General features: G+C 41.1%; 2 long non-coding RNA genes across 2 annotated transcripts; both read left to right on the top strand.

The window, feature by feature from the left end:
* Positions 1 to 8,866: 8,866 nt before the first annotated feature.
* LOC109943198 (uncharacterized) lies at positions 8,867 to 9,934 on the top strand. Its single transcript, XR_002265930.1, has 4 exons — positions 8,867 to 8,923; positions 9,002 to 9,349; positions 9,468 to 9,570; positions 9,836 to 9,934. It is a non-coding gene; the product is annotated as an uncharacterized lncRNA (long non-coding RNA).
* Positions 9,935 to 10,007: 73 nt separating this feature from the next.
* On the top strand, positions 10,008 to 11,728 carry LOC109943168 (uncharacterized). The gene is made up of 3 exons (XR_002265886.1): positions 10,008 to 10,072; positions 10,156 to 10,198; positions 11,630 to 11,728. It is a non-coding gene; the product is annotated as an uncharacterized lncRNA (long non-coding RNA).
* Positions 11,729 to 27,495: the final 15,767 nt, after the last annotated feature.

The raw sequence follows: 27,495 nt of genomic DNA, 5'->3' as shown, positions 1-27,495 counted from the left end.
TAATGGTTTCAAAGTCGGAAAGGCCGATCCTACACTCTTTACTAAAACTCTTGAAAATGATTTGTTTGTATGCCAAATTTATGTTGATGATATTATATTTGGGTCTACTAACGAGTCTACATGTGAAGAGTTTAGTAGGATCATGACACAGAAATTCGAGATGTCTATGATGGGGGAGTTAAAGTACTTCTTAGGATTTCAAGTGAAGCAACTTCAAGAGGGCACCTTCATTAGCCAAACAAAGTACACTCAAGACATTCTAAACAAGTTTGGGATGAAGGATGCCAAGCCCATCAAGACACCCATGGGAACTAATGGGCATCTCGACCTCGACACGGGAGGTAAGTCCGTGGATCAAAAGGTATACCGGTCGATGATAGGTTCATTACTCTATTTATGTGCATCTCGACCGGACATTATGCTTTCCGTTTGCATGTGTGCAAGATTCCAATCCGACCCTAAGGAATCCCACCTTACGGCCGTAAAACGAATCTTGAGATATTTGGCTTATACTCCTAAGTTTGGGCTTTGGTACCCTCGGGGATCCACATTTGATTTGATTGGTTATTCGGATGCCGATTGGGCGGGGTGCAAAATCAATAGGAAGAGCACATCGGGGACTTGCCAGTTCTTGGGAAGATCTTTGGTGTCTTGGGCTTCAAAGAAGCAAAATTCGGTTGCTCTTTCCACCGCCGAAGCCGAGTATATTGTCGCAGGCCACTGTTGCGCGCAATTGCTTTGGATGAGGCAAACCCTGCGGGACTACGTTTACAAATTAACCAAGGTCCCTTTGCTATGTGATAATGAGAGTACAATCAAGATGGCCGACAATCCCGTCGAGCATAGCCGCACTAAACACATAGCCATTCGGTATCATTTTCTTAGGGATCACCAACAAAAGGGAGATATCGAGATTTCTTACATTAACACTAAAGATCAATTAGCCGATATCTTTACCAAGCCTCTTGATGAACAAACTTTTACCAAACTTAGGCATGAGCTCAATATTCTTGATTCACGCAATTTCTTTTGCTAAATTGCACACATAGCTCATTTATATACCTTTGATCATATCTCTTTTATATGCTATGACTAATGTGTTTTCAAGTCTATTTCAAACCAAGTCATAGGTATATTGAAAGGGAATTGGAATCTTCGGCGAAGACAAAGGCTTCCACTCCGAAACTCATCCTTCGCTGTCACTCCAAGCAACTCTCCATTCATGAGGGAGAAAAGCATGAGCGTCAAAGAAAAAGACTTTGTCTTTGGGGAGAAAGCATGAGCCCAAGGCAAAAGGACCGGATTTCGTCTTTGGTATAATCTTAACTCATTTATTTATGACCAAAGGGGAAGATAGCACTTCTAGGGCTCTAATGATTCCATTTTTGGCGATTCATGCCAAAGGGGGAGAAAATAAGAGCCCAAAGCAAAAGGACCGCACCACCACCAATTTCAAAAACTTCGTGTTTCCAAGAATACTATCAATTGGTTTCCTATTGTGTTCAAAAGGGGAGAAAGTAGTATTTCAAAAATGATATATCAAAACCCTCTTGAACACTAAGAGGAGGATTTCATTTAGGGGGAGTTTTGTTTAGTCAAAGGAGAAGCATTTGAAACAGGGGGAGAAAATTTCAAATATGCTTTGCAAAATCTTATTCATTTATCTTTGACTATTTGCAAAAGATCTTTGAAAAGAATTTACAAAAATAGTTTGCAAAAACAAAACATGTGGTGCAAGCGTGGTCCAAAATGTTATATAAGAAAGAAACATTTCATGCATGTCTTGTAAGTATTTATATTGGCTCAACTTCAAGCAACCTTTGCACTTACATCATGCAAACTAGTTCAAATATGCACTTTTATATTTGCTTTGGTTTGTGTTGGCATCAATCACCAAAAAGGGGGAGATTGAAAGGGAATTAGGCTTACACCTAGTTCCTAATTAAATTTTGGTGGTTGAATTACCCAACACAAATTATTGGACTAACTAGTTTGCTCTAGATTATATGTTTTACAGGTGTCAAAGGTTCATCTATATCTATACTAAATCGACTGTCCGGAATACCGTAGATTATTCCGGACAGGAGAAGCTTTTTGGAAAAATAGGCCAAGCGCGGACCGTCCGGGCCCTTGCGGCGGACCGTCCGCAACACCAGAATGACTCTCGGACAGAACCAATGCAAAAATACAAGTTTCTATTACGGACTGTCCGGAGGAAAAGCAAAGACCGTCCGAGCCCTCGCGCGGACCGTCCGGCCTCAGGCGCGGACCGTCCGGTCGGTAAGAAACCGAAAAACCCGAAGGTAACGGGTTCGGAGAAATGAATTATAGGGGGCCTCGCGGACCGTCCGGGGTGCACGACCGGACCGTCCGCGACTGGCTCTGTCTGACATCTGACGACGCATTAAATGCAATATAGCCGTTGATATAGCCGTTACTGCTGACCGTTGCATTTTCAGCCGTTGATCTACAGAGGCGGACCGTCCGGACCTGGCTCGCGGACCGTCCGCGCTCAGCAGAATGGAGTAACGGCTAGGAGGTGGTTGGTGGCTATAAATACAACCCCAACCACCTCCATTCAAGACATCCAAGCATTCCAACCTTCAACATTCAATACAAGAGCTAGCAATCCATTTCAAGACACATTCAAAGCCTCCATCTCTCCAAGTTTCACAATTGAGAAAAGAGATCATTAGTGATTAGTGACTTGAGAGAGAAAGTGATCCGTGTGTTATTTGTCGCTCTTGTCGCTTGGCTTTTGCAATCGTGCTTTCTTTCAATCTTTCTTGCGATCAACTCAATTGTAACCAAGGCAAGAGACACCAATTGCGTGGTGATCCTTGCGGGGAAGTTTGTTCCCGTTTGATTGAGAAGAGAAAGCTCACTCGGTCCGAGGGACCGTTTGAGAGAGGGAAAGGGTTGAAAAAGACCCGGCCTTTGTGGCCTCCTCAACGGGGAGTAGGTTTGCGAGAACCGAACCTCGGTAAAACAAATCCGCGTGTTACACTTCTTATTTGCTTGCGATTTGTTTTCCACCCTCTCTCGCGAACTCAATTATATTTCTAACGCTAACCCGACTTGTAGTTGTGATTAATTTTGTGAATTTCAGTTTCGCCCTATTCACCCCCCCTCTAGGCGACTATCAATAAGGCTGAACCAATTTAATTAGAAACTATTAGCTAGTGTGCACATTTGTCTAGAATGGAAGACGTAAAGAAACTGCATATGAGAGCGAGCGAACAACCTATCGATCGAACCAATTTAATTAGAAACTGCATATTTTGTTGTTCCTATATATCTAAAGCAATGCTATTTTTGTAAACCTATCAATCGAAGACTCGCGCAAGGCACGAGCAAGCTACTAGTAATATGAAATAGCACTTGCTTTCAGATATCAAGGATTCACAAGATTCTGTGTAAACAATAAGGCTGAACCAATTTCATTTTTTTATTATCAATAAGACTGAACTAGTTTCTGTTTCTGAAAAAATTGATTAATAATTGGAACCACCATGATGTCTTTGTAGCTTACTATCTCATTTATGTGCACTTATCTAATTTAATCCATTCATACACTGCAGCATCTGAATCTACATTTGATCTAGTGCTAGCACAACCTCTTATTTCAATAGAAGGCTAAAAGTGAAAGAACCCGCACAAGCTCTTGTGTGACGGTATGATTGTCTTTCTATTCATCTTTTTCATAACATGTGGATTTGAATATCATATGCATGGACATAAATAAAGATATATAAAATTATATGATTATTGTATTTCTTATGATATTTTTCATTTTGGAAGCTATATGGTCCCCTATACAAAGGTTGATGGACAAAACATGGATCGATAATGATGCTAGGTACAAACCATGTTTCACAAATTGAATGACACACATGGTTAAAATGTCATTTAACATAAAAATATTGTAGGCACAGCAAGGCATATTTGCAAGGAGTGAATGGTTTCTTAGCTTTTGCATTTAGAAATTCAGCAGTAGGAAGTAAGATTTTATGCCCCTGTAGAAAGTGTGTCAACTTATTTTGGAAAGAGGCAAGTGAAGTACGTGAGCACTTGATATGTGATGGGTTTCTTAAAGGGTACATGATATGGAACTTACATGGAGAATCTAGCTCTTTCGTGAATCATGGGAACTATGACGATGCTGAGGTTATAGAGGAGCCTAACGAAGATGATGACATATCTGGTTTGCTTAGAGATTTAGCTGCTGGTTTAGATGATAAAGGTGATTTTGAGGACAACAGTTCCATTATTGGGTGTTGTGATGAGCTAGCGGCCATTGAAAAATTGGTAGGAGAAAACAGAAAAGAGTTGTATCCTAATTGCAAGAAATATACACAACTGCGTTTCCTAGTTAGATTGCTTCACATCAAACTCCTTGGAGGATGGACTGATAGATCTATGAACCTGCTACTAGATCTACTTAATGATGCACTCCCTAAGGGTTCAACATTACCTAAGAGCCTTTATGAAGCTAAGAAATTGGTGAAATCTGTAGGAATTGGATACAATAGTATTCATTCATGTGAAAATGATTGCATTCTTTATTCGAAGGATAATGCAAAATTGAATTCATGTCCAAAATGTAAGGTTTCACGTTGGAAATCAATAAGGAAGAGTCTAGATGGGAAACATATATACAAGGTTCCTAGAAAGGTTCTCCGCTACATTCCAATAACAAGAATGCTCCAAAGGCCATTCATGACCCCTAAAGTAGCAGGTCTAGCAAGATGGCATGATGAACACCGGATAAAAGATGGTTTGCTAAGGCATCCTGCAGATTCACCTTTATGGCGAGACTTTGATAGAAAACATCCAGAGTTTGCAGCAGATAGCCGAAATATTCGTCTAGCATTTGCAACTGATGGCTTTAATCCATTCAGGAGCATGAATGTTAGCTATAGTGTTTGGCCTGGCATTTGTATTCCATATAATTTCCCCCCTTCAATGTGCATGAAGCAATCAAATTTCATCCTTTCTTTGCTGATTCCTGGCCGAAATAGTCCTGGTAGTGACATGGATGTCTATTACCAGCCACTTGTAGATGATTTATTATATATGTTTGTTAATGGAGTTAGAACCTATGATGCTTCAAAGGGTGAGTTTTTCCAGCTGCGAGCTGCAGTAATATGGACTATTACAGATTTCCCTGGCCTAGGATATGCATCTGGATCTGTCACATCAGGTGAAGCAGCATGTCCTGATTGCCATTACTACACGAGTTCACTTAGACTTGGAAATGGTAGCAGACTTGCTATATGGACCATCGCAGATTTTTGGATGAAAACCACCCATTTAGATTTGATGTTGACAAATTTGGTTGTACTGAGTTTAGGGCAGCACCTACTCCACTATCGGGAGAGGAAATATTGGAGTGCACTAAACATCTTAATCCAATTTTTGGCAAGGACCCATCTGGGAAGAAACCAACAAGCAAGAGACGCAAGAAAGGGGAACCATTAGTCATTTTCAAAAGGAGATCTATTTGGTTCGTGCTACCATATTGGAAAGATTTAATGTTGCGACATAATTTTGACTTCATGCACATAGGAAAGAATGTGAGCGAAAGCTTAATTAATACATTCATGGGCACTGATGGGAAATCAAAGGATAACTTGAATTCTCGGTTGGACCTTCAAGCTTTAGGTATTAGAAGTGATCTTCATCCTATTAAAGTTGAAGACCAATTTTATTTACCACCTGCACCTTACTCAATGAGTCATGATGAGAGGAAATTATTTTGTCAAGTACTTAAAGGTGTGAAGTTTCCTGAGGGTTATGCATCTGATATACGTCATAATGTACATGTTAATGAGAGAAAGATATTTGGGCTTAAGAGTCATGAGAGCCATATTATTCTACAAGACTTGTTGCCGCTTGCATTGAGGAAAATATTACCAGAAATAGTTAGTGCTGGAGTGATTCGTATAAGTAATTTTTTCAAGAAACTTTCATCACCTGTCATTCGAATAAGCGATATGGAAAAGCTTGAGGCTAATATAGCTGAAACCCTGAGCTTTCTTGAGACCGTTTTCGTGCCTTCATTTTTTGATATCATGGTACACTTGATGGTACATCTTCCTACCCAAGCAAGGATAGCTGGTCCCGTCCATTTTCGTAGCATGTGGCCCATAGAGAGGTAATTTTTTGATATCATGGTACACAATATTTTTACACAATATTTTTGTAACATTTTCAACGTGCCTATTACTTATGTGAATAGGTATCTAATGAGATTGAAGGGTTCTGTTCATACAAAGAGTCACTGTGAGGGATCAATTATGGAATGGTCTATGTTTACTGAGTGTCTTACATTTTGTGCTCGCTATTTACATGGCGAGACTCAATTGAACCATCAAGTTAGATATGAGTACGACGAAGATTGTACTACAACTCCTTTCTTCCATACCATTGGCCAAGGATTGGCTGGGAAGTGTTTAGTTAATTTAGACCATAAAACATGGCTACAAGCTCATAGATATGTTTTGTTCAACTACGACAATATAACCCCTTACTTGGAGTAAGTTATCTATATCTCTTGTCATCACATGATCGCTTTTCTTTGTATGCTAAAGTGATAAGATGACCTTTGCAGCAAGCATGCTCACTATTTGTCCTCAATTGGTCATCGAAATAAAAGAGATATCAACCGCTTACAGCATGAATCCTTTCATGAGTGGTTTAGGTTGCATGTAAGTATAAGGATAATTCTTACCAAATGTCTTTTGAGATTATTTTGCACACACATTAATAGTGGCATTTCAATCCCATAGGTACAGGAAATGTGTGGGGAAGCACAAGATGAGATTAAAATTTTAGCTAAATCACCAATGACGGTTGCAAATAAGTATAGTAGCTATAACATGAACGGGTTCAACTTTCACACAGCATCATATGATGAGGGTAGACCTATTCAAAATAGTGGGGTTGTTGTGGTTGCGGAGTCAACAATCTTTGACAAGGGCAGCAATGATAACATTATAATAGGAAAGAAAACCTATTTTGGTATTATCAAGGAAATTATTGAACTAAACTATCACCATAAAGGAAATGTGGTGCTCTTCAAATGTGATTGGGTTGACAACCGTGTGCAAGACAAATGGGTCAAAATTGATCGGTTAGGCATCACAACTGTGAACTTTAAGCATTTATTCAATACAGGTGACAAATTATCTGACGAGCCTTTCATTTTAGCATCACAAGCAGTTCAAGTGTACTATGTTCCAGATCCAGTTGATACTGAGTGGGCTGCTGTTGTTCACTCTAAACCAAGAGATGTGTTTGATTTGGATAATTTGGATAATGAGCATACCGATTTTGATAATGGAGTATTTGTGCCATTATTTGATCTGAATGCAAATGTAACTGTTGATATTGTTAATGGTGTTGTCCCCACTACTAGAAGAGATATAGATGGTTACTTTGTTGATCCAAAAAAATCTAAAAAAAATCTACAAAGTAAGTATTATCTATGCACATGGGTAGCTACATTATTTTGCTAGTAGTTCATTGACATTGTTTTGTTGTACTCTTTCTTCTTTGTTTTAGGAAAGATGGCAAGCGGAAGAAGAAGGGATAAGGATGCCTCCCTTAACGAGTACGAGGAACAACGACTTGCAACCATCGCAGAAAACAAAAGGCGATTGGAAGCTCTTAATATCCCTACTTTGAGCAATATGAATCAACATGGTAGAACTACAAAAAGAACTAAGGTTATGTATATATATTCTCTTCAAATAGGATTTGTTCATTTCAAAACATCTTTTTACACCATGTTTAATGATTGCAGAGGATTCATAACACTAGTGATGTAGCAACTGAAGGTCACAATCTGCGTGCAAGGCCACAAAAGAATTGTGTTGAAAATGGAAATGAACAAATTAATGAAGACCTTGGTTGTGAATCAATTGGAGATTTCTTATGTGATAATGAAGGTATTGTACCATGTATGATATATATATGTATCTTGTTATAGCATGTATTGTAGCAAGTTTCTCATATTTTAAATTACTTGTAATAGATTCACGCAACATCGCAGAAAAGAAGAGGAAAGGAAGGGGTATCACTAGATTGGATGAAATATTTGCAAGGAAGCCCAGCATGCCTAAAATCAAAGTAGAACTCAATAAATATGGTCAGCCTATTGGGGACAATTGTAGAAGGTTTTCTAGTGCTCTTGGCTGCCATGTGAGAAGGAAATTATCAGTTGGTTGTTCTGACTGGAGACTTGTGGATCCTCAAAAGAAGTATGAGGTGTGGGAAGATATGAAGGTATATCATTATCCTACTTTGATGATTAGTACATTATTACCCACATATACACTAATTGGCTACTTTTGCATGAAAAAATAGAAAATTTATGATATCGATGATGCTGCCTTCAGTTGGTTTATGGATAGCGCCGAAAGGAAATGGAAGGATTTTAAGTCAACATTAAAGCATCAATTTTTTGATGAAAACATATCAGATGCAGACCTAAAGGAAAGACATAAAGGTAGAGTTAATGATGATGATTGGAAGTTTCTCATAGAATATTGGAGGTCATCTGAATCTGAAGTAAGTATAAACTAATATTCCCATTGAGATCGCATTATTTGCTCTTCAATAGTTAATTGCACTATGTACCTTGTACTCAGACTCGCTCAGAAATAGCAAAAGAATGTCGTTCAAAGGTGGGAAATCATCACACTTCAGGCAGCAAGAGCTTTGCTTGTTCTGCGCATGAACTAGTATGTGAAACTTTCCATGAACTTTTTAAAACATTAGTTTGTAGATATCTCAGTGCTGAAATTTGCAAAACTTGCAGGCTAATAAACTAAGGCGTTCTCCAAGAAGAGATGAGGTTTATATCAAGACACTTACAAGAAAAAATGGAGTTCCATCAAGACATGCAGAACCAATTATTGTAAGTTCATTCCTCGAAGAAGAATTGTAGGCTCTAATTCTTGTTGTATATAGTATTGTAACTATTCATCTTTTTTAGAATAAATTGAAAGCCATAGTTGAAGCCCATCCAGAGTTGAAGCAAAGAACAATTCAAGAGGGCGATGCATTTGCTGCTGCTTGTGGAGAAAAGGAGCCAAGAGGACGTGTTCGTGCTTTGGGTTTAGGACCAACTCCCCAAGATGTTGGTACCCCAGGGTTGAAGTGTTACACACCCACAAGACTGCAGATGGAAGGTTTGGCCCGTAAAAAGGCTGAATGTGAGAAAGTAGCTCTTCAACAACGCATAACTGAATTGGAGCAGCAAATGCAAGAGGAAAGGGTGGCAAGGGAATTGCAAGATGTGGAACTCATTTCAAATAATGGTTCAAATTCACGACAGAATGGGGTAAAGTATTTCAACAACTTAGTTACATTCTAATGGAGTTCAGTTCAATGCTAGTGAAATATATTTGTACCCTATGCAGATTTATTCTTTATGTATTCTCTCTCTTGTATGTTTGTAGAGCCGAAGGTATGAAGAGCATGATGTGGAGGCGCACCATGACGCTCAATTTGTAGAAGATGAAGATTGTGCAGAAAATCACATCAATCATCACTGTGATGATGGTGAGCAACACCATCAAAACAGTCATGTTGGTGCAGCCCCGACAGTGCAACACCATCAAAGCAGTCCTATAGGTGCAGTCCCACCAAAGCATCCTCGACGGTGCATCACTACGAGTTTAGCCCACCCAGTCTCACCAAGGAATGAGCCCCCCTCTCGCATTCAACATGATGAACTTGTATTAGTCTCATCCTTCATGTTTTTAATTATGATTTAATATGGTTCCATAGATTGATTCAATTCTAATAAATTTATTTTTTGCCTTAGGTTGGAAAGGATGTAATATTATATGCCATTATTGGACCTGAGCAACCTGTGGCTAAGGGAACAATTGTTTCAACTAATCCTAACACTTTGCTGGGAGGTGTGCCTCTTGGAAAAGAATATTGTGAAGTTATTGTGAACACTGTATTGAAAAGGGATGCCATTTTGCCTTGTCCTTATGGTTATGTAGAGACGATGGCTGATGCTCATCAAATGTCAGTTGCTTGGCTTTATAAGAGGGTAATGAACTACTCTAGTACTTTGCTTCTTCTTTTTGCATATGTGATGAGTGACTAAACAATCTAAAATTGTATTCATGATAGATGAAGATTAGCAAGGCATCAGGATCACCCCAAGGTATTGGAGGTATGCTCAAACTTGCTTTACCTATTACATGAGACTTCATTCCAAGTATTGGATTTTTCAGCTCACTTGTATATATAGTGCATGTATGTTTTCAGCTCTAGCCACAATGTGTAGTGCTTCTATTTGTTGTTTCTTTCTCTCTTTCTCTACAAGCCACATTCTACTATATTAAAGCTAGGCGCATAGATGCAGATTTTCGAGACCTTTGCGCTGCAAGATCGAGAACACGAGTACGTTCTCAAACTTCAGTTCGCGTTGGTTGCTAGAATGCACCCCTATAGTTCTTGGAGTAATTTTTCCACATAAGTCAGCATGGACCAGTTCTAATCCTGTTTGGGCTCTAAAACTCGACACCTGTGGGAATGGTTTTCTATGTTGTTTCCCCAGAACACAACCATCACACACCTGCTCTACCTTCTTGATACTTGGGATGCCTTCAACCATGTTTTTACTACCTAAATCATTCAGAGCCCTGAAATTTAGATGTCCATATCTTGCATGCCATTGCCAAGACTTTTCTTCAGATTTTGCAAATAAACTGACAGTCTAGGAGCAGAAATAAGCAGAAATAAACTGACAGTCTAGGACCAAATTTTGCAATATACAACCTATTCGCTGTTCTAGGAGCAGAAATAAGCAGTTTGTGTTATTGATCATACACACAGTCTCCCATTGCCCCCTTCATAAGTAAAACCTTTTTCCTCTAATTGTCCCAAACTTACTATGTTACTTTTCATCTCAGGAATATAGTAAGCATCAGTAAAGTACCTTATGACCAGAGCTGTGATCTTGCATCACTACAGAACCCATACCTTGGATTTTCACCCGAGAGCCATCACCAAAACTGACTGAACCCCGAACTCCCTGATCAAGCTGTGTTAGCAGTGATCTGGTTGAACCAGTCTGTGCATTTTTGGTCTGTGCATTTTTGGTTGAACAGCAAACAGATGAACTGGTGCATTTTTGGTCTGTGCATTTTTGGTTCAACCTCCAAGCGATCACCCCGGCTAAAACTGGGAACCGGTCTGTGCATTTTTGGTTGAACCTCCAAGCGCATTTTTTTAACTCTCGTAATTTCTGCAGTGTCTAGAAGTCGATCTGTCTGACCATACTCATGAACGTTTTGTCTCTTCTATCTCTCGCTCTCATATATATAGCTTTATTAGTTGAGGCAAGTAAAAAATCTGCAGCCATTGGATCCTTGCTTTATGTGCTAGCTGTTCATACTCACCCACTTCTGTGATACAATAAGATCATAGATTAAGCACGATAATAAAAGACCCACACATTTTTTTGGTAATGTTGCTCTGCATTTTTGTGGCCTCGAAGACCAACATTTTGTTGTTAAAAAATGGACATATGGCTGATCCGCTCTGCTTTAGAAATTCATTGTGGATGGCAACTTATTCAAATGTAATCTTTGGATTGCAGGTGGATGGCACTAGAGGCAAGCTGCAGTTGGACAAACAAGAGACTGACAGAGCATTTTGTAGACAATGAGTCCTGATTTGTAGCTAAACATGTCATGGCATGGCATTGCTATATGTAGGATTTTTTGTTTGAGACTCAGAGATGAATCATTTTGTAGATTGAGTCCTGATTTTGGTTAGCTAAACATGTAACAGCTGCTATCATGAATCCTATTTTGTTGTAGCTAAACATATAATGGCTGCTATCATGAATTCTATTTTTTGTTGTAGTTAAACATGTATTGGCTGCTATAATATAATGGTTGTTATGTTGATATGTTCAAAGAAAACTATGTTAATCTGCCAATTGTGTTTGATACTTATGCAGAATAATATATTTATTGTCTATTCATATTTAGATATATATACATATATTAATTAGTTTATATGTTATGCAACTTACTGACAGTCGTTAAAAGCATTTTTAGCGTCTAATCATTAGTCAGCGTAACTCCTAATGAACCGTGCGTCGCTATATCTAAGTCAGTCGACATATGTTTAATTAGTGCTAGATGATCAGTCGGCAAAAGTTGTTCGTCGCTATAGATTTATCCCGACGGCACTTATAGCGTCGGATGTGTGTAGTCGGCATATGTTTTTAGCGACGGATAGTAAGACTCTAAAAGAGCTTTTAGCGATTGACAGTAAGTTGCAGATTTTGGGTTGTGGTGTAGTGATATACCACAGGTAGGTACCACGGCAACCCAAAAAACCCAAATTGCATGTGCTCATATAGCGTCTACACTCATTTTAAATCATTAGTTAATATAGGGTGTCATACTGTAGGTTTGTTTAATACTCCTACATGTTTTGGCAAAAGACAAGGCAGAGCTGTGTAAACAAAAGATTTGAAGTCACATCAGTTTTTAGTAGGCTGGAATGGAGAGTTTAGTAGTAGTCTAGTAGACCAGTAGAGTTTAGGCTGTCCACTCCACCTCATTCCTCGCAGGCTAGCAAGTACTCGTGCTACTTTGTTTTTATGAAATTTATACTACCCAAAATTTGTTTTTATCTGCGCTTTAAGTAAGAGTCGATGTCTTTGGTTACTTTTGGCCTTTTAAAAGCTAAAAAGGACCCCAAAAAACCTAAGATTCTGATGAGGTTTCTTGTGAGAATTTTGTTGGTTTTTATATGGTTATTTGTCCACACAACTAAGACTAACGTATACATGGAAACGACCATGGTTTTTGAGTTTGTGAACGTTTCTCATGAGAATCTGCTAGGCCATTCACAGTAGTAGATTTTATATTTATGTTTCCAAGATAGACATATAATAAAGAAAGAAACGAAACCTTAGTTGAAACACTCTCACAGTGAAGAATTTCATTCGATACTGTTTTATAGGTAACACGTAAGAGACAATACGTCTAGGTAATAGTATAGATATGGTTTCATCTCATGTGTTGAGCATCATATTTGGCACCTGTACACTACCGAACAGTCTGGCCATGTGGCCCGGATGGTCTGGGCCCTCGCGACCAGATTAACACAGACGAGAATACTTATCTCGTGTGGTTATCATAACCTGTCCATGAGAATATGTTGGATCTCACCTAGGAATAGGTGCTGACCTCATCCCCTATAAATATAAAGGGGTACTATCGATTCAGAACACCGAACACATTCCAATCAAACCAATCTATTTACTTTCTTTATCATTCATACCTTAGGAGTAGGTGTAGCGTAGCCCTAGTTGTAGTTCATACATCATCACCCTTTTTGGTTCGACGTCGTCTAGAGAAGCCCTAGGTGGACTGTTGACCCTGAGGCACAATCTTCACCTCACTTCGACTCCGTGTCGTCGTGAGGCGTCTCGGGTGGCCCGTCGATCCAAAGACAACCCTAGATCTTTCCTCCCTGACGATGTCTCTCTCGTGCGGTAAGATCTAGGTTCTGGAGGGGCTCATCGCCATCTCCGGGATAACCATCTTTAGGTACATCGAGTTAGATCATCCCCTTGGCTCTGAGGTTTCTTTGTCTCTTTGCCCTAACCATCTTTAAGCACATTGTTTAATAAGAATGAAACCCCTATAAAATTGCAATAATTGGTATTGGCCTTATACGACGACGATAACTCAGGCGTGGAAATCACGCAATTCTAGACACCACCACCACCAAGATGATTTATTGATTATACAGATACAAATTATTCTCCTCCATGTTGTATATTTTTTTATTAAATGCCGCATGATCCATGCCTACCACATGTTAATAATGTAATTTGGGTCTTCTTTGGAACAAAGTTTTATTTCCTAAATATTGTGTTTTTAACTAATTCCTGTGAAATTCCTATACCATTTCTGTGAAATTGCTACGTCCCAAATTTTTTTATTATGGAAACAAGAGTTCTGACTTTTGCATCAAATGCATACAGCCATTACATGTTTGAATAATGAAGCTAACTCAATGAAAACAAATAGCGTTACACTAGCCACACTCAAGTCTTGCATTTGATCGTCATCCATGATTCGCAAAGATTTCCATCGCCACCACTTCCAAGGCTTGGCACACATCGATAATTTGTTGATGTGTTTCCATCTTTTGTAGGAGTCTGCGGTACTTGAACCAGTGAGTACCTCTGAAAATGACCTGCACAATTGATGGTATTGGTTGTGATTAAAAGCCACCTCATTTCGAGTAAGCCAAATAGACCAAAATAAAGTTAATATTCCAGTAAGTAGTAATTTTTTGTATCCCAGATCACTATTACTTGCCCAAGACCCGATAATATGATTAATATTAACGGGCATTTCTATTTTTATAACAAAGTAAATTATTCTCTAAATATTTTTGGCAATATAGCAATAAAAAAAAGGTGTTGTATACTCTCATTTCGGTTGTAAAAGCAACAAGTAAAGCTACCTTTCCAACGTTTCTGGGCTAAGTTATCTTTTGTGAGGATCGCTCCTCGACATAAATTCCAAAAAAAAAGAATTTTACTTTCAATGGTGGAAGTTATTATACTAATATAATCCTAAATTTAAAGTTAATATATTTTTTGATGGAATATGCAATGCAACCCCGCAACGCCCAAACTGCATGTGCGGATATAGCATGTACACTAATTAAAGCATTAATGAATGTAGGGTGGCATGCTCTGTAGCAGGTTTGTTTATTACACACTTCATCAGCAAAAGACAAGGGGAGAGAGAGCTGGAATGGAGACACCCAGCACAGCGGCAGTAGATAGAGTTTAGGCTGTCCACTCCACCTCATTCCCCAGCAGCAAGTACTCCTGCTATGCTAGCTACTACTAGAGGAGCAAGCAACCCTCTCCCCCTTCTTTTGACCATCCTTTCATGATTCGATTCCAACAAACAGGCGGTGGGGTTTGGTGATGTCCTTGGTTCAATTCAACGTTCGGCAGCAGAGGGGTTCCTGGCTTTTGCTCCACGATTCTAGGTGCATGCCCGTGACCACCTTGCTTATGCATGGTTTAGCTCTTGGTTTAGTGCAAAGCAGGATTTGTAAATGGCTCACTAGATAGTACTATCGATCTGTTTGGTTCAGCTTTTTTCTGACCGGCTTTTCCGAGAATCTAGCTGTGGGAAGGCTCTGTAGAGAATCTAAGTATCATTAGAATTACGTGCGGAGGAAGATAAAGTTGTCCATGGGACTCAGGATCTATAAAGTGACGGATTACTACTATTGCGACGACTCAACCGATTATATGTTTATGTTGATTTTGAATGGTTTTTATCCAAATGAATTTTATAGAAGCTGGCTGAAAAGCTAAGTGTTTGACAGTCCGTAGCAGTTTTTGGTGGCCAGAAGCTGCGAAAAGCCGAAACAAACGGGGGTTATACATGTCCTTGAAAGGCGTGGTCCCTCAAATCTTGGTGTACTCATCACTCCGCTAGCTAGATAAAGAGGTTAGAGGTGTGTGCGTCCAGCTCCAGGAATGGACAAAGATTTGTGGATTCTGTGCATGGGAGGGAGCTGATTGCATGTGGTGACCCCTATCAATCAATCAATCGTGGATTCTGTGCCAAACAGCACATGCATTCAAGCCTTTTGTACTTGACTACTTTCCTACAAAAAAAACCAGCAGTAGTAGTAAAATAAATTTAAAGGGAAATGGGCCCACGCCCCTCGTCTCGTGCCCGGATCCAGACAGGAGGATTGCAATTAAATAGAATATATAGTTTGCTACGTAAGTTTATATTCTTGTTCATAACATTGAGCTTATTAATTCAGAACCATAAAATATTTTATATCTTTTTTTCTTAAAGAAAATAATTAGTATAAAATTCGGATACTGATAACGTTCGGATCCGGATGTTTTTAGTATGTGTTACATCGGATCGATCGGATTTTTTTTTGAAGGGACACGTATCTGGCTCTGGCCAGCCTCACACACATGCATGTGTATGCATGGACTCGCATGGTTTTTGCACGAGCACACAAAAGTTTGCACCTCTGGGCGTGGCGTTGGTGAGAAGCTGCCTGCGCGCCTGCTGGTGCTGTCTTGCAATCGCACATATCATCTGTCGATCGCACCCTCATACCAAATTGCTAAACTGTCACGTACGACTCGAGTCAAAAAAGTCTCTCTCGTTGTCTCACTTCTTCGCGTACAATTGATGGTTTTCAGTACCTTGTGGTAAAACGGATACGACTGCGTCACATTCACCGTTGTAAAAAAAAACTCAAAGGCTGGGAAGCAGCAAGGACGACGACGACGTGGACACGCACGAACTACTAGAGCTAGCTGGTGATGGTGACCCCCAAGCCCAAGCAAGGCCAAGGCCTGAACCATCTCCTCCTCCACCCCAGCGCTGGCGCGCTGCGCTGCTCCTTTCCTTCACTGCTGAAGAGGATTCCAAAAGCTCCATTAGCTGACAAAACCCCGTGGCAGCTTTTGTTCCGAGCACAGTGCCGCTCGCTCCTGCTCGCGTCGTCGGCTACATGCATGGCCCTGTGTTTGACGACGTCTGTACTGTAGAGTACCCATGCATGATGCATGCATCCGAGTCCAGTTCATATGCCAGCAAGATCGAGGAAGAAAACGTCACACCCTTCAGCTTTTAGCACGCCAAATTATATTTATTTATCTACCCAGCCAGCGCGTACGTGTAAAAGTTTCAGTGAAATTTGTCGTATGTACGTGCAAGACCAACCCGATGGTTAAAAGAGTGTTCGTGTTCGTGTTCCCATCCCATCTCGTATAGTTCTCTAGCTCTCTAGCGAACCATTTCTCTAGTTCTCTAGCTAGGGTCTCCCAAGGCCACAAACAAAGGCTTTCTTTGTGCCGGTCTTTTCGCTCCCTCTCTCTCCGGCTCATGCACTTGCTTCTTGTCACATTGTCCCTACGTGGCTAACTAATTAATATATTATTATCTGGATACATGTACTTCTAGGCTATATACATCTGTCAAATCCCTTGGATTATCTACCTAGATTAAATATATATCAAACGAGAAGCAGATGCAAACAACATATACAACTGTCCTACTGCCTCCCTCACAACGCAGATATCGATGTCACGGAATTAAGAATCATCGGAATCACCTTATTTTTCTTCTAATTATGCTCTTTGGTTACACACGTCTTGCTCGATCAGGGCCCTTGCTGTATTGCGAGCCGAAACAACCGTGCTATTCGATTTTATACATTTTCAAAGAAATGTGAAAAATGCAGTGAAAAGTATGGGAAAAATAAACAAAATATCGCTCTGTCTATGTTCTTAATTACATCATTGGTTTACGATTTTCTTTAAAAGAAGAAAACCACATGGCGGGCGTTAAGGATTGGATTCACCCTATCCTGGGTTTTGTTGTATCGCGTGGGATAGACCGCACACCTTATTCCTAACCTGGACCCAACCATCGGTCTACCTCCTTAAATACAACACCTCATTCTTCTTCATGTACAGTTCTGTGTAGCTAGATCTGATACACCCAGCCCAGGTGGGGTTGACCGAGACCCAACAAATTAGGGTTGCCCGTAGTCCAACAATTCATTAAGCACACCCAACTCAGGGAAAGACCCAATAGCTCCAAAAGACTAGTCCAATGTGGGAAGAGTGACTCTCCCTTTTAAAGTGGCTTCCTCCTCCCAAGTTAAGCGAGGTGGGATAATTCTGAGGCTCACACGGTTACCGTCCGACTACAATTGGGCCAACTGGGCCAATTGCGTCTTTGCCAACGGGTAATAGTGGAGGATGTCCTCATCATTTTCACCTTCTTAAAATAGGCCCTAGCTTTGATACCAGATGATACACCCAGCCTAGGTGGGGTTGGCCGAGGCCCAACAAATTAGGGTTGCCCGGAGCCGAATAGTTCATTAAGCACACCCAACTCAGGGAAAGGCACAACCGCCCCAAAAGACTAGTCCAATGGGGGAAGGGTGTCTCTCCTTTTTAAAGTGGCTTCCTCCTCTCAAGTTAAGCGAGGTGGGATAATTCTGAGGCTCACACGGTCACCGTCCGACTATAATTGGGCCAACTGGGCCAATTGCGTCTTTGCCAACGGGTAATAGTGAAGGATGTCCTCATCAAGATCCATGTCATCGGGGCCGAGACCAATCGTGGTCGACCTTCGTGCGCATCAGGGTCATGCTCGAACCCGTTCGCGGTCAGCCTCCACACTACGAAGGTCATACCCAAACCTCCTCGCCGTCGGCCTCCATTCCACCTATAGTCCATGTTTGAGCCTGCTCGTGGTCAACTAGCTTTTGCGCTGTTGGGGTCATGCTACACAGTGACAGTGAGGGGGAGATCAAGGTTAGGGATGGCAACGTGCACATTTTACCTGCGTGTCCACGAGTAAAAACCCGATAAGGTGCAAGTTTGAGTGTTTGTTTCTACCAGCGGTCACATGTGCAGTTTTGGTTCTAGCCCAACAGGTTTTTTCTCGCGAGTTTGAAAAAGTCATACTCGTGCCCGCGCCGCATTGGATATATTTGTGTGTGTGTATTACATATGTATATAAATATATGTGTATATAGATGAATATAGTGTAATTATGTGCTTGCGGGTTTATGGTACTCGTGGGTAGCAGGTTCAACATTAACTACGGGTTTGTAAACCCATGCCAGTGGGTTTCAAACCCGTTGCCAATCCTAATCAAGGTAGGGTATTGACGACCAAAAGGCCCACAACCCAGTGGCCCAATATGAGGCCCATTTTTTGGTCTGACCCAACACGACGGCTATCGTGACCAGCCTAGCATGATGACCACCATGTCCAAGCCAGCCTAGCATAAGGCACCAGGCCATGCCTAGATTGCATCCCTAGCCCTACAAGGCCAAGGCCCCGGCTCGGTTAATCGACCAACCTAACTCGGCTGTGAAGGCCTAATGCCTCAACCCTAGTGCTAGTCAATTGAGTCCTATGTTTTCTAGGATACCTTTTTGGCACACCGAGTATGTTTGAACAAGAAAAAAAGAGAATTTTTGGTTTACACATAACATCCCTAGGGGAGCGATCTATGAAGGGCTACAAACTATATTGATGAAGATAGAATAATGTACATGATGGTGGTGTCAATGCAACATAGTCTGAGAGACAGGGCCTCAGGTATATGTTGGCTTAGAAAACCACTACGGGTAAAACTTATGAAGATGATCTATATGTTATATGGATTGGGCAACTGTTAGAAATATAGGCATTTTCCGTATCATTTTAATTCCATAAATTAATATTATGATGATGACATATAAAAGATAATTAATCATGACATCAAATATATCCATAACAATATGGATCATGAGAACATAAAGCATATGAATTATACAAATCATATAAATACGATAAACATGTAAACTGTCTGAACAATTGAAAATAAACAGATAGAAAAATAAACAGCATGACTGTGAAATTAAAACAGACAGATCTATCATATTATAATAAGACAGAACAGATAAGATAAAATCATTCCTACATATGAAACAACATAGATGAATATATGAAACATATATAATCTCCAGAACGCAAAACAGTAAGTAAATAAACTGATCATACCCTCCCATGCGCTCTGATGATCCAGATCCTTGGCCAGCTTCTTTTGTCATGTTGGAGATGTTTTGGGCAGTCGCGAAGACGCTCCCCAAAAACCTAATTGCCGATCCCCCGTGCAAGGTCTCGAACGGCACCGGCTTCGGAGGCACCTGCCCTCTCGTTTCACTGTGCGTGTAGAGTCACGAGATGGAAATACCCTCACTCGGCGGCTGGACTGTGATTCTGAAAGTGTTTTCTCGCGTGTACCGAGTGACAGGGGTGCTCCTCTATTTAACCTCTCGCAGAGGGAAGCTAAAGGAGAAAGGTCTCGCCGAGTCACGCCAAGAGTCGGTCAGCTCTCACCGAGTCATGCCATGAGTCGGCCAGCTCTTGCCGAGTCACGCCATGAGTCGGTCAGCTGAAGGAGAAGGGTCACTCGGCTGATGAAGAGACAGGCAACTGAAAGGTTAACGCGGTTAGTGAGTGCTAAAAATTAACACAACCACACCACGCCCGCTCGCCTGCCTGCCTGCCTGCCTCGCCACGCCCGGCCGGCCGGCGGCAGCGGCGGCGGCGCGCGCGCGCGTGTAGCACGCCCTTGTCCATTTCTTGACTTCTCAAGTTAGGTAGAATAAATCCCACCATATAAGTCAAGCCAAAAGACCCTTGGACTTCCAATGTGGTACTATTGGTATTCTCCACCATTACACACCATAGAGTTTATTCAATAAATGGACTAAGCCCATAAAAGATCCAACAATCCCCACCAAACTCTAGGGTTTGTAATGATGAAGTATCAGAATCACAATCCTTTGATATACCAGTGTTTCGATGGAGACTGTTAAGTTGAACATCCATCTCGAATAAGAGTTTCACTCATTCACAACTGAACAATGGACTATGCCTTGAATTGACAGTTTTTTGCGAAATAAGATTCACTCAAATCCTTTGCTGATATTAGGTTGCAAAAGGGTATTCCCGCTGTTTAGAAGCATATAAGTTACACTTCAGTGCCTTTCATGAGTATTTAGGGATTACCCAAGTCCCATAGACTGTGACCAGCAGTCTGACTCATATAGGTGTATTCCTCAAAAGATGTTATGTAGGACAACATCTCACCTTTGAAAAGACTCTTGGAATACATTAAGGTAAAAACCATCCTGCCTTACAGATAGGAAAGATGTGCATCAGAAATGAGTTAAGGAAGGGATCTTTCCTCACAACCTACTCCTAGCTTGTTTCTCCACTCTACTTCACGGGATCTCCGATCACATAGAGCAGGTTACCACTAGAGTAGATCTCACATGGGTCTCATACCCATTTCCCTCGATGCACTTTCTATCACATTGCGTGATAGACCCTTAGTGAATTGATCTGCCAGATTATTCGATGTGTGGACATAATCCACAGTTATAACTCCGGAGTTTTTCAACTTTCTGACAGATTTCAATCTCCTCTTAACATGCCTTGTAGACTTCATGTTATTCCTAGAACTGTTAACCTTTGTTATCACCGTTTGGTTGTCACAGTTCATGGAAATAGCCGGTATCAGTTTTTCAACTACCGGTAAGTCCAATAGGAAATCATGAAGCCACTCGGCCTCAGCCCCAGCAGTGTCTAATGTTGCGAGTTCTCCTTCCATTGTAGACTTCGTTAAGATAGTCTGCTTGCAAGACTTCCAGGAAACAGCGCCACCTCCAAACAGAAACACATATCCGCTTGGGGCATAGAGCTCATCAGCATCAGAAATCCAGTTGGCATCACAATAGCCTTCCAGCACTTTTGGGTTTCCGGTATAATGAATACCGTATGTCATAGTACCTTTCAAATACCGCAACACTCTCTCAAGAGCACGCCAGTGATCATCTCCTGGTTTCGACACAAACCGACTTAGCTTACTCACAGCATAAGAGATGTCTGGCCTTGTTGCACTTGCAAGGTACATGAGCGAGCCAATGATCTGGGAGTATGTCAATTGATCCCTTGCTATTCTCTGATTCTTTCTTAATAGCACACTGGGGTCATAAGGTGTTGGAGCAGGATCACAGTCACTAAAACCAAAGTGACTCAATACCTTTTCCACATAATGGGATTGTAACAAAGTTACCCCACCATCAGCTTCTCTAACAAGCTTGATGTTTAGAATGACATCAGCTTCTCCCAAATCTTTCATTTCGAAATTGTTCGATAGAAGATTTTTAACTTCCTCAATCACATTGAGATTTGATCCAAAGATCAAGATGTCATCAACATAAAGGCACAGCATAACAGACTCACTCCCACCATACCGATAGTATACACACGTGTTAGATTCATTTACAACAAAGCCAGCTGCTGTAAGAGTATTATCAAACTTTTCATCCCATTGCTTAGGTGCTTGTTTTAGGCCATACAATGATTTTAACAACCTGCACACCTTGTTCTCTTGACCATCCGCAATAAACCCTTCTGGCTGATCCATATAGATCTCCTCATCCAACTCTCCATTTAGGAAAGTTGTCTTAACATCCATCTGATGAATGATAAGACCATAAGAGGCTGCCACGGCTATTAATGTGCGAATTGTAGTCAATCGAGCCACTGGTGAGTAGGTATCAAAGAAATCTTCACCCTCCTTTTGGGTATATCCTTTGGCCACAAGCCTTGCCTTGTACCTCTCAATTGTACCATCAGGCCTAAGCTTTTTCTTGAAGATCCATTTGCAACCTATAGGTTGACAACCATAAGGACGGTCAACGACCTCCCAAGTTCCATTAGACATAATAGATTCCATCTCACTCCTTACTGCTTCCTTCCGTAAGTCAGCATCAGGAGAGGAATATGCCTCACTAATGGTAGTTGGTGTGTCTTCCACAAGGTACACTATAAAGTCATTACCAAAGAATTTTGCAACCCTCTGTCTCTTGCTCTTTCGAGTGACCATAGTGTCATCCTCCTCAGGGATGTGCACGTAAGAATCCTCAGCATGATCTATAGGAATCGACAGTTCGTGCTCATGGAGAATTATAGTCTCATGACTTGTATCACTAGGTGTATTCTTCATGGGAAACTCATTCTCAAAAAATGTTGCGTCTCTTGATTCCATGATAGTATCAACATACATATCATGCACATCAGATTTTATAATTAAGAACCTATACCCAGTGCTGTGAAAAGAGTACCCAAGGAATATACAATCAACAGTTTTAGGCCCATGTTTACGCTTTTTGTTGATTGGCACATTCACTTTAGCCAAGCAACCCCAAGTGCGCAAATATGAGAGATTTAATCTTCTCTTTTCCCATTCCTCAAATGGTGTGATCTCTTTGTTCTTTGTTGGAACTCTATTCAGGACATGACACGCTGTCAAGATCGCCTCACCCCACCATGCCTTGGATAATCCCGCTGTACTCAACATGGCATTCACCAAATCTGTTAGAGTGCGGTTTTTCCTTTCAGCAATCCCATTGGATTGTGGTGAGAATGGCGGTGTCCTCTCATGAATAATACCATGTTCCACGCAGAACTCATCGAACACATTAGAGAAATATTCTCCACCTCGATCAGACCTTATCCGTTTTATTTTCCTCTCAAGTTGGTTCTCAACTTCAGCTTTATAGGCCTTAAAATAATTGAACGCTTCATCTTTTGTTTTTAGGAGATACACATAGCAAAATCTAGTGGAGTCATCTATAAAAGTGAGAAAGTATCTTTTACCACCTTTGGTCAAAACTCCATTCATCTCGCACAGATCAGAATGAACAAGTTCTAGAGGTGCCAAACTCCTCGCCTCAGCAGCCTTGTGAGGCTTGCGGGGTTGTTTTGATTCAACACACATGGCACTTAGACTTCTTGACCAAGTTAAATTTAGGAATTAAATTTATATTTGCTAACCGCATAAGACAACCAAAGCTTGCATGACAAAAACGTGAATGCCATAAATCTGACTCATCAGAAAAATGAACAGAATTCACCAGTTTATTACACACATCATGCAGCGATAAGCGGAACAAGCCTCCGCAGTCATATCCTTTACCGACAAAGTTACCATGTTTCGACACAACACATTTATTAGACTCAAGAACAACTTTGTATCCATCTCGACATAGCATAGAAGCGCTAACGAGATTCTTCTTGATAGAGGGCACATGTTGCACGCTCTTCAATGGCACCGTCTTTCCCGAAGTAAACTTCAGAATGACCGTACCAACACCAAGAACATGAGCACGCGACCCATTTCCCATTAACAAGGCGCCAGACCTCCCGACCTGATAGGAAGTGAACATAGAGGCATCAACACACATATGAATGTTTGCACCACTGTCCATCCACCACTCAAGTGAATTACAGACTGAAAGAACAAATGGTAAAGAATTACCATACCCAGATGTTCCATCTCCAGTTTCGGTGGTTACAACATTAGCTGATTTCTTGTCCTGTGTGAACTTGCGATCAGGGCACTCTCTAGCCCAGTGTTGATCACTGCCACAGACAAAGCATCCTCCCTTTCCCTTGTTATTGTTCTTCTTCTTTTTAAACTGTGCTGTTTGAACAGGTTTATTCGTGTTCTCTGGTTTGTTCTGGTTTTTCTTCTTGTTAAACTTGCGGAAGTTTCTCTTCTGCACCACATTAGCAGTAGAGGTCTCAACACCTTTTCCACTGTCCTTTGTTCTAGCCCTTTCCTCAACATCAAGAGTACCAATGAGCTCTTCCACATTGAACTCTTGTCTCTTATGTTTGGGAGAGGTAGCAAAGTCCTTCCAAGAAGGTGGCAACTTGGCGATTATACCGCCAGCCACAAACTTGTCAGGCAAAGGACAAGGGAAAAGTTCGAGTTCCTTAGCTAGTGCTTGAAACTCATGAGCCTGTTCCACTACAGATCGGTTCTCAACCATCTTGTAGTCATACAGCTGCTCCATGAGATACAACTCGCTACCAGCGTCAGTAACTCCAAACTTTCCAACAAGTGCATCCCACAACTCTTTCCCTGTAGGAAGGATGATATAGCTTTTCTGGAATTTTGTGTCAAGTGCGCTAATCACTGCTCCTCGAAAGAGGTTGTCATCAGCCTTAAACTTAGCCTCATCCTCAGGAGGTAAGTTGGCAGGCTTGCCCTCAACGACATAATAACATGACATTGCAGTTAGCCCCAACTCCATCTTAGCTTTCCATATCAAGAAGTTTTTACCATCAAAAGGATCAGACTTTAGCACAACAGCAAAACCTCTGATAGAAAAATGCCTAAAATTAGGTTTTTGGATTGTTAGAAATATAGGCATTTTCCGTATCATTTTAATTCCATAAATTAATATTATGATGATGACATATAAAAGATAATTAATCATGACATCAAATATATCCATAACAATATGGATCATGAGAACATAAAGCATATGGATTATATAAATCATATAAATACGATAAACATGTAAACTGACTGAACAATTGAAAATAAACAGATAGAAACATAAACAGCATGACTGTATAATTAAAACAGACAGATCTATCATATTATAATAAGACAGAACAGATAAGATAAAATCATTCCTACATATGAAACAACATAGATGAATATATGAAACATATATAATCTCCAGAACGCAAAACAGTAAGTAAATAAACTGATCATACCCTCCCATGCGCTCTGATAATCCAGATCCTTGGCCAGCTTCTTTTGTCATGTTGGAGATGTTTTGGGCAGTCGCGAAGACGCTCCCCAAAAACCTAATTGCCGATCCCCCGTGCAAGGTCTCGAACGACACCGGCTTCGGAGGCACCTGCCCTCTCGCTTCTCTGTGCGCGCAGAGTCACGAGATGGAAATACCCTCACTCGGCGGCTGGACTGTGATTCTGAAAGTGTTTTCTCGCGTGTACCGAGTGACAGGGGTGCTCCTCTATTTAACCTCTCGCAGAGGGAAGTTGAAGGAGAAAGGTCTCGCCGATTCATGCCATGAGTCGACCAGCTCTTGCCGAGTCACGCCATGAGTCGGTCAGCTGAAGGAGAAGGGTCACTCGGCTGACGAAGAGACAGACAACTGAAAGGTTAACGCGGTTAGTGAGTGCTAAAAAAATTAACACACACACCACGCCCGCCCGCCGGCCACGCCCGGCCGGCGGCGGCGCGCGCGCGTGTGGCACGCTCTTGTCCATTTCTTGACTTCTCAAGTTAGGTAGAATAAATCCCACCATATAAGTAAAGCCAAAAGACCCTTGGACTTTCAATATGGTACTATTGGTATTCTCCACCATTACACACCATAGAGTTTATTCAATAAATGGGCCAAGTCCATAAAAAATCCAACAGCAACATGTCAACATTCTTTGTTGCCAGCCTAACCCTATGGGAAAATGAAAGGAGTATGAAGCCAAGTTAAACATCTTGTCTCTTGACATTCATCTTCGACGGTTCGACCAGGATGGAGCAATCCTCGATCGTGTTTTTGTTAGGTGTGTTCAAGGCAGATTTAATACGTTACATGGGCAAGATATATTATTTGCTATATGATTTATCTACGTAGTAATTGATCTAGAGATTAATCGAACCTTAAAGTTCTCGCTCTTGTGTTCCTTTGCTCCCGCCGAGGAGTGAGCGCGTCAGCATATATGCTGAGATCTTAGTAAAGCAATCTGCCGTTGTCGGCAGTTTGTTTAGACTTTAGAGTTCTCATTTTAGCTTGTGGCCGTGTGCGATCGTCGTTGTTGCATGGCTCTTTTGCGTTTTCGTTGCTCCATTGTATTGCTAATCGTCTAATCTGGCTTCTTCTTCTTTTGAATATATATAATCAGCAATCCTTGAAACAAGATTCGTAAAAAAGAGCTTCTATATGTAATCCTACCAAGGAGCATCCTCCTACGTACGCTAGATGCAAAAGATCCACGACTGAAGCCAGTTGTGTGCTCAGGCTCGATCAGCTGCTGACTGACTAATTAACGATTTCCAGCAAACCCAACCCCCTCACATCTCCCACATGGCCACATATCATGCTACAAATTGAGCTCAACAGTCAGCACCTCAAGACCAAGATAGATTCAAAACCAACCCATTAATTACTGGCCAGTGTGCAGGCAGTCGTCCACGTAGCTAATGGCAGCAGGATTATTTTGAATAGAATAGTACTGAACACACATACACACACAAACAAAGCCCCCCTGCTCTGCTGCAGCATCAAGACATGGGGATTATTCCAAGCCGCCACACACACACACCCCCAAGCATGTGGCCGACCACTTAAACAAGTGCTTAATTAGGTGCATGCATGCATGATAATGCCAAAGAAAAACTAGGGCACTTTCATTCCATCGTTGACAACAACTAATATGCAATCAGACCTTATATGGAAGCGTACAAGCAAACCTTTTGATCCATTGTCCATTAGATTATGATCTAACTGTAGATATAATCATGATTTGTTAGGTTTTTTTTCTTTCTATAAACCTACACAATAGCTGGTGATAGAAGGGTTTAAGTGCTAAATGTGATACATGATTAGATTATAATCTAACTGAGCAGGAACATCGCTCGCACGCTTGCACATGAGACCTGATTTCATCGTTACGTTACCCTGCTGCCTTGAGCCACTCAACATCGGATCCTCTAGGGGCAAAGCGACCGTGATCTTCCAATGGTCATCTATCATTATCAACCCATGGCATTGCTTACTCGATGGCAAGTGGGCTCGTTGAAGGTAGTGTTTGGTTACTAGGGACTAATTTTTAGTCCCTCTATTTTATTCCACTTTAGTCTATAAATTGCAAAATATGGAAACTATAACTCTATTTTAGTTTCCATATTTGACAATTTAGTGACTAAAGTGGAATAAATTGGAGGGACTAAAAATTAGTCTCTAAAACCAAACACCCCCGAATTCAGGTCCGCTTTGTCGTAGACTCACGTGCGCGCGCGGGGAGAC

This window comes from Zea mays, chromosome 10, assembly GCF_902167145.1.
Source record: "Zea mays cultivar B73 chromosome 10, Zm-B73-REFERENCE-NAM-5.0, whole genome shotgun sequence".
In the NCBI taxonomy this organism is placed as follows: Eukaryota; Viridiplantae; Streptophyta; class Magnoliopsida; order Poales; family Poaceae; genus Zea; species Zea mays.
Note: the sequence above shows the minus strand (reverse complement) of the source record. Positions and strands in the feature narration are given on the sequence as shown.